The sequence below is a fragment of the Rattus norvegicus genome, chromosome 16, assembly GCF_021556685.1.
Source record: "Rattus norvegicus strain SHRSP/BbbUtx chromosome 16, alternate assembly SHRSP_T2T, whole genome shotgun sequence".
NCBI classification, from domain to species: domain Eukaryota; kingdom Metazoa; phylum Chordata; class Mammalia; order Rodentia; family Muridae; genus Rattus; species Rattus norvegicus.
In genome coordinates, this window is record NC_141549.1 from 54893643 (window position 1) to 54906283 (window position 12641).

The 12641-nt window shown below is 44.3% G+C and overlaps 1 protein-coding gene; it reads left to right on the forward strand.

Annotated features, from left to right (window-relative positions):
• The window catches only part of Erich1 (glutamate-rich 1), a gene marked incomplete at its 5' end in the record, with an annotated part of 52793804 nt that overhangs the window by 24023083 nt on the left and 28758080 nt on the right, over positions 1-12641 (forward strand).

The window sequence follows — 12641 nt, forward strand, 5'->3', positions numbered from 1 at the left end:
AAAGTTCTTGTGGGTCAAGAGCAGTGGCAATGACCTGTAGCTTTGTGGGAGTCATTGAGGGCATTCATGGTCAACAACTCAAGAAGTATCCCATGTCTGTCATTGGGAATTTTATTCTGGGAGGAACCTTACAAAGCAGTGGTTTCCATATGGCTTTTCTAAATTTCTTTATATCAGTTATCCGTTCTCTCCCTCCCTCCTCTGCCCTGACCTGATCTTATCTCCACCTCAACTTCCCTCCCCATTATCCCTCTTTCTCCTTCACATCATATGTGTTCTGTGACCCTTCTTTTAAGATCTTTCTTTATCTTCTTCTCCAATCATCCATTTCCAGGTGGATTCTGCCTGTACTACAGGCTGAGCGCATAAGCCTGAAGTCTTGACCCTGGGATCCACGTCTGAGTGAGAACACCCCACACTGCTCTTCAGGATCTGGGTTACTTCACGGAGTTTGTTTCCTCGCTGTACTCCTTGCTGGATATACTACACACTTGGGTCACAGAATACGGGGAGATCTAGATGGTACCCACTAGAAGCTTCTTCACTGATATCTTCTTGCAGAAATATGTGAGGAGCACCGGGCTGGTCATGTGACTGAGCACTTGCTTCACATGCAGACGGCCTGGGTCAGTTTTCCACACATTGGCTCGCAGCTATCTTAAGTTCTCCAGTTCCAGGGGACTTGATGCCATCTTCTGACCTCTGCTTAAAACTAAAAGTAATTTTTGAGAAGGTACAAGGAACAGACCAAATGATATTTATAATCCCAACACTGCTCTATGATTTTATAAAACATGCTATAATCCCTGGCCATCAACAGGTGGACAATACTACCCACCTTAATTAGAATACAAGACAGAACAATTAAAAAAATTAAATGTATCCATCCATGTAGAACTTATTTCTAAAATTTTCTTTATTTTTACTCTGTGTGTATTGTTTTGCCTACATGTATGTTTGTGTATCACGTGTGGGCACTGAAGAAGGATAGAAGAGGGCATCAAATCCCCTGGACCTGGAGTTAGAAACAGTTGTGAGCTGCCACGTGGGCAAGGGAATTTATACAGGTCTTTTGGAAGCGCAGCTAGATCTTAAGCACTGAGATATCTCTCCAGCCTCCAAACACTAACCATTAGTATTGGTGTTTTACAAAAATTTAACCATTTTATTTTATTTTTATTAGTTATTACATTTATATTCCAAATATTGCCCATACCTTCCAGTCCCACTCACAGACTTCTTCCTCCCACGTCCCCTCCCCTTTGCCTCTGAGAGAGTGGCCTCCCTCCCCACCCTGGGGCATGAAGTCTCTACAGGATTAGGTGTATCATCTCCCACTAAGGCCAGAAATGTGCCCACAGACCAGCCCCTGTATGTTCTTCGATTGGTGGGTCAGTCTCTGGGAATTCCCAGAAGTCCAGGTTAGTCAACACTTTTGGTCTTCCTATCAAGTTGCCATCCTCTTCAGTTCCTTCAATCCTTCACCTAACTCTTCCATTGGGGTCCCCAACCTCCAACCAATGCTTAGCTGTGAGTACCTGCATCTCTCAGTCAGCTGCTGGTAGAGCCTCTCAGAGGACAGCCATGCTAGGCTCCTGTCTGCAAGCACAACATGGCTTCAGTAATAGTGGATCCCAAGTTGGGCTGGTCACTGGTCAATTGTTCCTCCAGTCTCTGCTCCATTTTTGTCCCTGCATTTCTGAGAGTCCACTTTACACCAATCAGAATGGTTAAGATAAAAAACTCAAGGGACTGCACATGCTGGGCGAGGATGTGGAGAAAAGGGAACACTTGGCTGGTGGGAGTGCTAATGTCCACAACCGCTCTGGAAATCAACCTAGCGGTTTTTCAAAAAATTGGAAATAGGTCTCTCTAAAGACCCAGCTATACTGCTCCTGGGCATGTACTTAAAAGATGCAACCCCCATATCACAAGGACACGTGCTCCACTATGTTCATAGCAGCCCTATTTGTAATAGCCAGAAGCTGGAAACAACCCACATGTCCTCGACAGTAGAATGGCTTCTCTAATATAGTATATTCACGCAGTGGAATACTACTCAGCTATTAAAAGCAAGAACATCACAAATTTTGCAGGCAAATGGGTGGAACTAGAAAATACTACCCTGAGGGAGGTAACCCAGACCCAAAAGGACATGCATGGTATGTGCTAACTGAAAGGTGGATATTGGCCAAAAACTACAGTAAGAAGTATAACAAGCAGAAAGGCCCAAGTAAGGATGCTTAATCCCACAGAGAAGGGGAAACAACATAATCATGGGAGGGAGAGGGGAGGACCTGGGTGGGAGGGGAGAGGGGGGATGGGAAAAGGGAGGCAGGATCAGGTGGGGGGGGGGCAGGAGAGAGAGGTAGGAGAATGAATGGGATGGTGGGAGTGGGTGGGGGAAGCTCTAGAAAATCCCAGAGACCAGAGACTGTGGATGCTCCCAGGATTCAATGCGGTGCCCTTAGCCAAAATGCCCAACAGTGGGGATATGGAATCTGAAGAGAACACCTCCAGGAGTCAGACAGGACTCCCAGTGGAGGGATGGCAGCCACCAGTCCACTATAAAACTGTCGACCTAGAATCATTCCTGTCTAGAAGAAATGCAGGGATAAATGCTTTATCTTTAATTGACACATAGGAATTACATGCATGTCCAGGATATAGCATAGCATTTTAAGGCAAGACCTAAAGAGTCAGACAAGCTGATTCTCCACTCTGAAAGAGCTCTAAGACAAGTCTGTCCACACTGGGTCTTCTGACCAGAGAGCATCTCCAGGTTGATGCTCTTAAGGCTGTAACCTAGGGGTAAATCAATCACACTCAACCATTTGCCATTAAGGAAAGATGTCTGTTTCCAACATGTGTGCTCATGTGTGTGTGTGTGTGTGTGTGTGTGTGTGTATACGTATGCACATGTATGTATATACATGTACTTGTGCATGTGTGAGTGTGTGTGTGTGCATGTGCACTCATTTGTGTATGTATGTGCCTGACTTTGAGTGTATGTGTGTGCACATGCACGTGTAAGCAGATATGTGCGTGCCACAGTGCACCTGTGGAGGTCCTCACTTTTTTGCATCGTTTGAAATTGGTTCTCTTGTTATTTCTCTACCAGACTTGCTGGCCTTCAAGTTTCTGTAGGCAGCCTTGTCTCCACCCCCATCTCTCCTCAGGGGTGCTGGAACTTCAGATGTTCCTACCATGCATCCAGCTTCTGCCTGGTGTCTGGAGGTTCTAATTCAGGCTCAGGCTTGTATCAGCACACTCATTTTCCCCACATAGCAATCTCTCAGCCCTTAAATCATTTGTTTTATAGTGGAGTGATTTTAAAGGACTCTCTGGTGACCCTGCCTTACATTAACCAAACATTTGCCTTCAGACTGTTTCCTATTATTTGGAGTTTAATTCATCCTAAGAGACACAGGAGGTATTACTCTGCACCTAGTTCTTGGAGGTATCAGAGAAGCAAATGGCTAGATCCCCTCCTTCTCCTTCTCCTCCTCCCCCTCTTCCTCCCCTCTTCCTTTCCCTCCCCTCTTCTCCTCCCCCTTCTTCTCCCCCTTCTTCCTCCTCCTCTTCCTCCTCCTCCTCCTTCTTCTACTTCTTCTTCATGTGTGTGTTTCCTAATCCCTGAGTGCATTTTCACTTGTATGCACTATTATCACACTTTTCTCCACTAGAAACCACTACCGCCTCTCCCGAGATTCACCTTCGTTACCTTGGGCTAATGGAGCCACAGACAGGCAGCATAGGGAACTGCATGATTTGCCATCTGGGCCCGATCTCATTCTCTGTCTTCCCCTAGATTAGTTATTTCTATTTTTCTCACTTTAATCTGTAACAGTTCTACTAGTTGGACATTAGAATTTTTTTTCCTCACAGACATTTGTTCTATGTCTATGAATGTCTAATAGCATTTTGTGTGAGTCTTTCTATGTGTGTATATAGTTGTGTATGCGTGTGCATGTGTATATATATGTGTGTGTAATGAATTATACATGTATATGTATGTGTGAGTACATATGTGTGTGAGCGTGAATGTGTGCTTGTGTGTTTTGTGTGTGTGAGTGTCTGTGTGTGTGTCTATGGGTGTGTGTGCCTGTGTGTATATTTAGGGCAGCAAGGCTTTCTGTCTAAAACATCACCTAAAACATAACCTATGTAATTTCCAAGGAGCAGGTGAACTGTTGAACAGTTTGCACAACAAATACCTTTAGGGATATGTTGTGGCTCTGTATTTTTATTTTGTGTACTTCTTTTGTTGAGGTGACACTTTTAAGAGGCAGATGGTAAATCATTAGCCATGTGAAGGCAGGGATTCAAGGATGGTGACTCCACTATGCTTACACCATTGGTTCATGTGTCACACGGCCTTAATCCCTTAGAATCTCATTTGTCACATCTTTAATGACAATGTCCACCTCAAACCCTTTGGACTTGAATAGAGGATAGAGTTCTGTCTGTAGTCATAGTTCCCAAAGTTAATCTCTCAGCCGTAAAGAACCAGGTAACAACAGGTGAGGCGGTAGAGCAGCAGCATCTGGGGGCTGTCACTGAGGCCTCCTTTGTTACTGTGTGCTCTCTCTTCTTCATCTTCACAGCATAGAAAACCACATCATCCTAATCACCTTTGTCTCCATTCTCACCACTGATACTCCATACCACCACATAGAAGGTTCTAAAAGCTAGATGCTAACTTCCTTTCCTCCCCACAATCTTGAAACATGTTTTGCCATCATTTGGGTATGATAAGAAAAGGACAAAAAATACGCAACTGCCTTTTACAAGATAATCTACTTCTCACAGTCAGCAAAGGGAGGGAACATGTCACCTGTGGGCATCCATAGGGAGAAGAAGTGCCGGTGGGCCAGGAGGCAAAGGGGACAGGAGCAAACCTGGCTAAGGAGCTCTGCTGCTGTGCTCATGAACTGGATGCGCTGAGGCAGGGGGAGCAGGCTTGGGTTGGATAGTGGAGGTCATGTCACCTTGTACTTTGTTTGCTAGCTGGTCTTTGAGTGACTAGCATAGGAGAGTGGGGGCTGAATTTAGATGGGCTTGTTTGCCCTGGATTCTTCTCCCATGAGGAGTTCTGTGCTTTCTCCAGGACCTTGCTGATGTAGGGTAAGCACTCGCTGACAGTCAGCAAAGGCCCCAGATTTCACAGCACAAAGATGAAAACAACATATGGCATCGTACAAACACTCTCCGTTGTCAAACGTGGTAAAATGGGCAGATCCTGTGGGCTGGCCCCATCCATAGAAGGAAATGTTAGGAATTATTAAAATTACAAAGCACTCGCCCACTAAACAACCTCTGTTTTGCCAGTCATGACTGTCACGTTACCTATTCTTACTGGAGCCCTCATAGCACCCACCCTCTTGCACCTGTAGACGCCATCTTCAGTCTGGCACCACAGAAGACAATGCTGTGGGTCAGGTGTCTTTGAAATCTTCAATTAACGATCCTTCAGCTCAGCTTCCAGAGACTTCTATGATTCAATTTCTAAGGGTCCTCGTACCAAAGAGTTCTTGTCTTGTTTCGCAGCCCAGGAAAATCTCATTTGTACAATTTCTGCCGGGTTTTAACAGCTGTTACGTTACTGCGGGCTCTCATGGCTCCCTCCGTAAGTGACCTTTGACTTTCATTCTCCGAACGGTGGTAGCTCGTTAACACGTTGGGTTTGTTGTTGTTTGTTTTTTCTGCCCAGGCTTGGGAAAATGCGGTGTTAAATACTTCATTCAAATTCATTCCAAATACGTTTACCACGTGTTGATTATGTGTCCGCCCTTTTGGAAGCAATGAGATACAGAAGTGGACAGAATAAGACCGAAGTTTCCTGTGGACCATATTCCTCAGCAAGGGACAGGCAATAGGCAAAGTAAAAATACACTGCGTGTCAGATGGTGTGAATGTGGTAGAGCTAAGCGCTACAGAGGCAGCCGCCCCAGCCTGCAGATTTAAATAAAGCAGAAGGAAAGGTCTTTGCGGAGACTGGAGGATGTGCTGGAGAAAGGAGGGTTGGATACCGGAAGCTAGCGGTGGCCGGAAGCTAGCAGCGGCCGGAAGCTAGGAGAGGCCGTGAGGAAAAAAAAAACATGCCAGCTGAGATCTGGGGTGCTAGAAGTGGAGAACAAGGAGAAAGTGCCCAACAGAAATGAGAGAAAAGGAAGCAAAGGAAAGATCGACTCTCTGTCCCAAGAGACTCGGTGGTCTCCTCAGGGAGCGATCGTCCACACTATTTTATCACACCGATGAGTAAACTCCCGTATTAAGGTACTCACTGCTATGGATCAGCCCCTGCCAGAGTGCATAATATGATCACAGGTACTGAGAGCTCAACACTTAGGAAGAGACTTAATGGACTAGAACAGAGTGCTGAATGAAGAGACTCTCTCTCCTTTCCTTCACACACACCCGACTCTTCAGTAGGGGGTGATGTTCTGTTGGCATTGTGGCTGGCAGCCGTGGTGCCATTTAGAACTTGCATGGGCACAACCTTGGCATTCCAGGTCTACTACCTGCAATGGGGTCCACCCCTGCAATGGGGTGGAATGTATTCCCTGCAGGTTTCCTATGGTTTCCTCTTAGACCGCTTGGCTGTACATACAGAGGACTACAGTACCCTCTTGTGGTCGACATTCAGAACTGGAATTTGTTTTCACGTTCCCTCAGCACCCTGCCAGTGATCATGTACAGCAATCTGTTGCTCACCAAAGTGAAGGAAATCATTGGCAGAATTCACTGGATAAAATCCAGACCCAAATAATCCTAGTTTTATCTAACTTATCCGGGTGGTTACAACCCCGTGGTCCAACTCAGCCTCCCGGTCAGTAAGTTACACATTTATCCCATTCATATTTCAACATTCTTCTGGTTAGATTCAAAATGCTTCGATCCCAACTAAATCTTTGAGTGATCTTTCACCAGTTAACTCTCCAAACAATTCCCCCTTGTCAGTCTCACAGATGGGAGTCCAGCGCCATTATATGAAGTGGAAAAGCATAACATTCTAAATAAATGTCTTACCAATGAGGAAAAAGGATGTTTCTCAGTCACCATTTAGAACACTTCTTTGAACTTCTGTTTTAGGATTTGCCTCAGATGTTCAATGTGTTTGTATTTATCCCCATCTACATATATGGCCTCTATTCTTGATGTATGAGTGCTCTGCTGCATATACATCTACAGGCCAGAAGAGGGCATCAGCTCTCCTTATAGATGATTGTGAGCCACCATGTAGTTACTGGGAATTGAACTCAGGACCTGTGGAAGAGCAACCACTGCTCTCAACCGCTGAGCCATCTCACCAGCCCTGTTTCTATACTTGAGAAATGTATTATGTCACATTACACTAATGTTGCCTTGCATAATATCTTATATTGAAATTATATTCTAGGTAAATTACATTCCAATTATATTGTATAATAGTATAGATAATTTACATTAAAAAGGTATTATAGTGTAGGTAAAATATATTACAAATATACAATAAAATATACAATTGTCTGAAAGCTATGTTATATATATAATTGGCTTCATTATAGGTCTACTTCTAAAAATCCCATTGGATACATGGTTTATGAGTTTTGGGAAAATGCGTGCTTTTATCTTCATTATTCTTCAAGAATTGTGTAGCCTGTATTTACAGACCACCCCTGGGGTATAGCTGGCTGCCTCTGTGCAGTCACTATCACAAATGGGTGTGCCTCGCAGGCACAATACTGCACAGGGAACATTCAGCCCTTATACAAAGGGGAACTTCTCAGGAGATACATTCACCCGTGTGCTTTAAATCACTCTCAAGGCACTAAGTCTCGAAGGAGATCGTCATGAAGGACTACTGAGATGGCTACCTCTTCACTGTATGAACCAGAACAGGGGTGTGCTTGGATTCAAACTGTATAATACGGTGACTATGGTTTTGCCAGAAAAATATATTACCAGTCAAATATGAGAACTAAGAGACAAAACAACAGAAAATGCTTTCCATGCATCAGGAATATGGTATATGGAGGACTATTTCTATTCAGAAAAATACATTTACTTAATTCAGGCATTGTTGCTTTTATAGATGTTTAATCTGTAAATAGATATTGGATTAATAAGTACACAGAGATGTTTAACATGTTGTTCGACAAGTCTTGACAACTGTTTTAAGGTCTCAGTTTTGTGAAAGTTAAAAATAATAGAAAAATCTATGCTGAGATAACCCAGAATGACTTGGCTGTTTAATTAGCATGTGTAATCAACTACTTCAGGGCTCGGGACACCCACCCTTACTCTGGCTGACCCTCAGATATGGGGGATACGTTGGCATATGCAGACGGAGCTGTGGCACTTTCTTTCACTCCCTCCACCCTTCTGCTTTCTTCCGCCTTCCCTTCTCCTCCCCCATCCTTTCTTCCTCGTTTCTCCCTCCTCCCGCTCTCTCTAATTCTTTATTCCCACCCCATTCCTCATTTTTGCCCCTCCCCCTGAGACATCATCTGGCTAGAGAGCTCAGGCTAGCCCTGAAATTGCAATCCTTCTGCTACAGCCTCTCAGGTACTGAGATTTTAAGTGTGTTACCATGCCCAATTCTGTGAAATTTCCTACATTTTTCTCCCTTCTTCTTCTTCTTATAGTCCAATCTTTTTGCCTCCATCAACTTGTTTTTAAAGTAAGCAGTTAAAGAAAAGTTTTAATTTTTAAAGTTTTAAAGTTCTACCAGTCATCTGACAAGATGCTGTCTAAACTCAGTCTGCTGCAGATTCACCTCTGACTGTCAGGACCATATTTTGACCCATGTCTCAGGCTCCTCTGGGCATCTGGCTCTAGCAAGCCTCTGTTTAGGCTTTGCTATTCTGGGTCTGGCATTGACGTACGATACTGTCTGAACTCCACCTAAGAGACCGAAATAGGAGAGCTTTGGTACTGCTTAGTCACTGCTCTTTTCAAACCAAAGCTGACACACGCTCCAAGGAACTAAAAAATATCTGCATGCTTAGGAAGCAACACAGACTAGTTAAGGCCAACGTAAGGAGGAAACGTGTAAAACACAGCATCTAAGATTGTTCGAGTCTCTTGTTATTGCTGCAGACCCAGAAACTGCTAACCTAGGAGGGGATAATATCACTTGGGGGTCTCAGGGTCAAAGGAGACTATGCCTGAGATCACCCTGGCCGCCTAGTCCTAAACAAAGGATAACATACCACCTTTTCATTAAAATTCCAGAGTGTGCCAGTTGGGTTTTTTGTCAACTTGAAAGAAGCTAGAGTCATGTGGAAAAGAAAACCACCATTGAGAAATTGCCTCCATAAGACTAGTATGTAGACAAGATTGTAGGGAATGTTGATTAATGATGATATAAGAGGATTCAGACCATTTTAGGTGGTGCCAATCCTGAAGTTATATAAGAAAGCAGGCAGCCAGAACAAACAAAAAAAAACCCAGCATTCCTCCATGGCCTCTGCTTTTAGTTCCTATTCCCAGGTTCCTGCTTGAGTGCCTACCCTGAGTTCTCTTCCTACTAGACTGCAGGGTAGCAGTTCTCAACCTGTGGGCCTCAATCTTGGTAAAACACATTTCTGATGTTCTTAGGAACACCCAGTTACAAAATTACAGTTTGAAGTAGCAACAAAAATAAACTTATGGTTGGGGGTTCCTAAGACCACTGGAAATGCCTGTTTTTCCAGGGTCACAATGCACAGTTTGAGAAACTCTGCTCTAGGGTGTAATATGAAATAAACCACCTCCTCTCAAAGACCCTTTTGATCATGATACCATCACAGTGACCGAGAGCCAAGTAGGACATACTGTAGACAATCATACCTCTGGTAAACAGTAACAAGCTCCCGCAAGATCTAAGCAGACAGAATTTAGCTTCTACTTCGGATGACCATAGCTCAAAGAAGATATCATTCCCACCTTAGCGAGAAGAACACAAGAAATCTATAAAAGTGTAATCAGAGTTCTCCTGGAGTGTGTTGGAAAACTGAGTTTCCAGGGTACCCCAATGTTCTAAGCTCTGAAGAGGGGTAAGTCCTGGAAATGGCTGACAGACACCATATGCCATGTCTCCTGTGGCAGGGTCTATGCAACAGAGGAGGGGAAGGGGTGAGATTGTCTTCAGAACAGGGTGGGAGAAAACAATCAAATGCTCAGAAAGCTCAGAAAGACAAAGGACAGGTTAGTGCACTAGGTGGGTTAGAACACACAGGATCCAAAAAGAGGTGTGTATGCGTGTGTGTGTGTGTGTGTGTGTGTGTGTGTGTGTGTGTGTGTGTGTGTAGGCATATTCACCCATTTGCTATTTTCCAGTCTTTTGTTGTATGATCAAGAGCAATCTTCGGGGTTGAGGATTTAGCTCAGTGGTAGAGCGCTTGACTAGCAAGTGCAAGGCCTTGGGTTCAGTCCTCAGCTACGAAAAGAAAAAAAAAAGAAAAAAAAAAAGAAAAGAACAATCTTTGAGGGGAGACAGGAAACCTTCCATCCAGCAGTCTCTGGCAAAGGATGGCCTCTAGAAGAAAAGGCTGATGAAGATGCTGAAGAGGAAAATCTCAGAGAAGATGCTGTAAAAATCCAGGTACGAGAAAGCTTTCCTGCCACAGGCTTTGGGTAGCTTTTAGATGTGTCAAACCTCCTCACCACCCTCTGTTCTTGAGCACCCACAGCCCTGGAGGAGCGAGGAGCACCTTTGCCACAGGCTTGCCAAGAGATCTCTGCTCCTCTAGCCTCTACCTGGCGCTGCTCCTATTCTCTAAGCCTCACACAAGGAGGGTACAATCAGACCTTAGCTGCAAGGGAGTCTAAGAGGCATAGGTATTATGGTTGTCATTGTTGTCGGATTTTCTGTTGCTCCGGCTCAACAGGCATTCTAGCTATAATTCAGAAAATTATTCTATAAGTGAACTAACTACAACTGGAGTTGAAAATCCAGTTGATAATACCTTAGATCTATTATCCAACTAGAAACATAACATCAAATCCAGGGGTGGGGGTGGTGGTTTGTTTGTTTCACAGGGACAGTATAATTTTACCAAAGCAAGATTCGAGGGCTCATTTGTTATTTTGTTGCTTTGTTTTTGTTGTTTTGTTTGTTCATTGTGCCCGTCTTATTCTCTTTACATGTCCCACCCAAGCTTTGCTCAGTGTTCACATTGCTCTTTGGGGTGTCCCAGTTGTAAATTTGTACAGCTTAGCATGTGGTTGACATTTGATAAATGCTGTGGAGTGAATAATCTGATTCTGAGAATTCATCAAGAACTAAATTGAAAACGTTAATTCTTCCCATGAAAAACCACATATGTGTTTATGTTCACCTTTCTGATACTCAGAGGAGGAAAGTGCAGGAGGGCTGTGCAGGGGATGCTGGGGCTGCCACTGCAGCTGTTTTGAATGTGGAGCTGTTAAGGTATATGTGGCTGGCCATCTTCTTCATGGCTTAGAGACAGAAGGACAGTGGGAGGGAGGGGCAGAGGCAGAAAGAGACAAGAGAGAAAGAGAAAGAGAGGCAGGGAGACAGGGAGATTGATTTAAAACATCCCAAGCCCCAAGTCTCTGCATGTGTAGACTATGTATTACTGGTAACTTACTACCCTAAAAGTACAAGATATCATCTAGAGCCATGTTTGGGAGTGCGTGGCAGGCTGCAAAGACCGCTTGGAGTATCTCCAGTCAGCATTGCACAAATTCCTAGAACCTGTGCCAGCTCGACTTTCAAGCTGGAGAGAGAGAGGAGAGAGAGAGAGAGAGAGAGAGAGAGAGAGAGAGAGAGAGAGAGAGAGAGAGAGAGAGAGAGAAGGAAGAAAGAAGAAACCCACTAAACTCTTTGGGTGCATTTTTTCCCATCTCTTTCTACAGCTAAAAAAGATGCTAGAGGCTTAAAGAGGGATTTGCAATTGCCGAATAATAGGTTAGCCAGGAAGCAAGGTTAGCCAAGAAACAAGGTTAGCCAGAATCCTACCCAGAGCTTGGACATTCATCTTGGTTGGAGCAGGAGAAGAATTCTGTGCTCTGTGCTTTCAACCGTCTGGTTCAGTGGGTCTGACCCACCACAGAGCTCACAAGGCACCTGGGCCTCTTCCCTTCTCCATGCAGGGGCTGAAGTGGCAGGACTTGCCACTGACCCAGGACCCTGGAGACAGAGCAGGACATCACAAGGCAAACTGGCTGGAGGGAAAAAGGGAGATTAGCTTGCTTGGCTCCCTTCTGCCTGCCTCCTAAGAACAGTAAATCTTCTGTGGATGCTGAGAGACTTCAGTTTGACATGACAAAGAGCTCCTTCTGGTGATTAATGTGTTAGAGCGTCACCATATTTCAAAGGCAAGCCACCAGTAGACAGCAAGTGAATAAAATTGTTCCACATTCTCTCCAGTTTCTGGTCTCATTTCCTTGGAGAATACTGTCTTATGGCCTTCTCTTTTATATGACTCAGTAAATCTTGCCAAAGATACCTTAGGCTCATTCTCCCCTGTGACAAGGAATAGGGGGATCTTTCCAAAGCAAGGAAGGAGGGGAAGACTGGAGAACGTGTTTTTATATCCGCCTCTCTGTGTTTGGTGTGGCTCATAATGAACATTATAAAAATACATCTTCAAAGGCATTTCTTTTCAGGTATGTGCCAATTTCCTATCAGTCGTAATGTCTTGGCCATC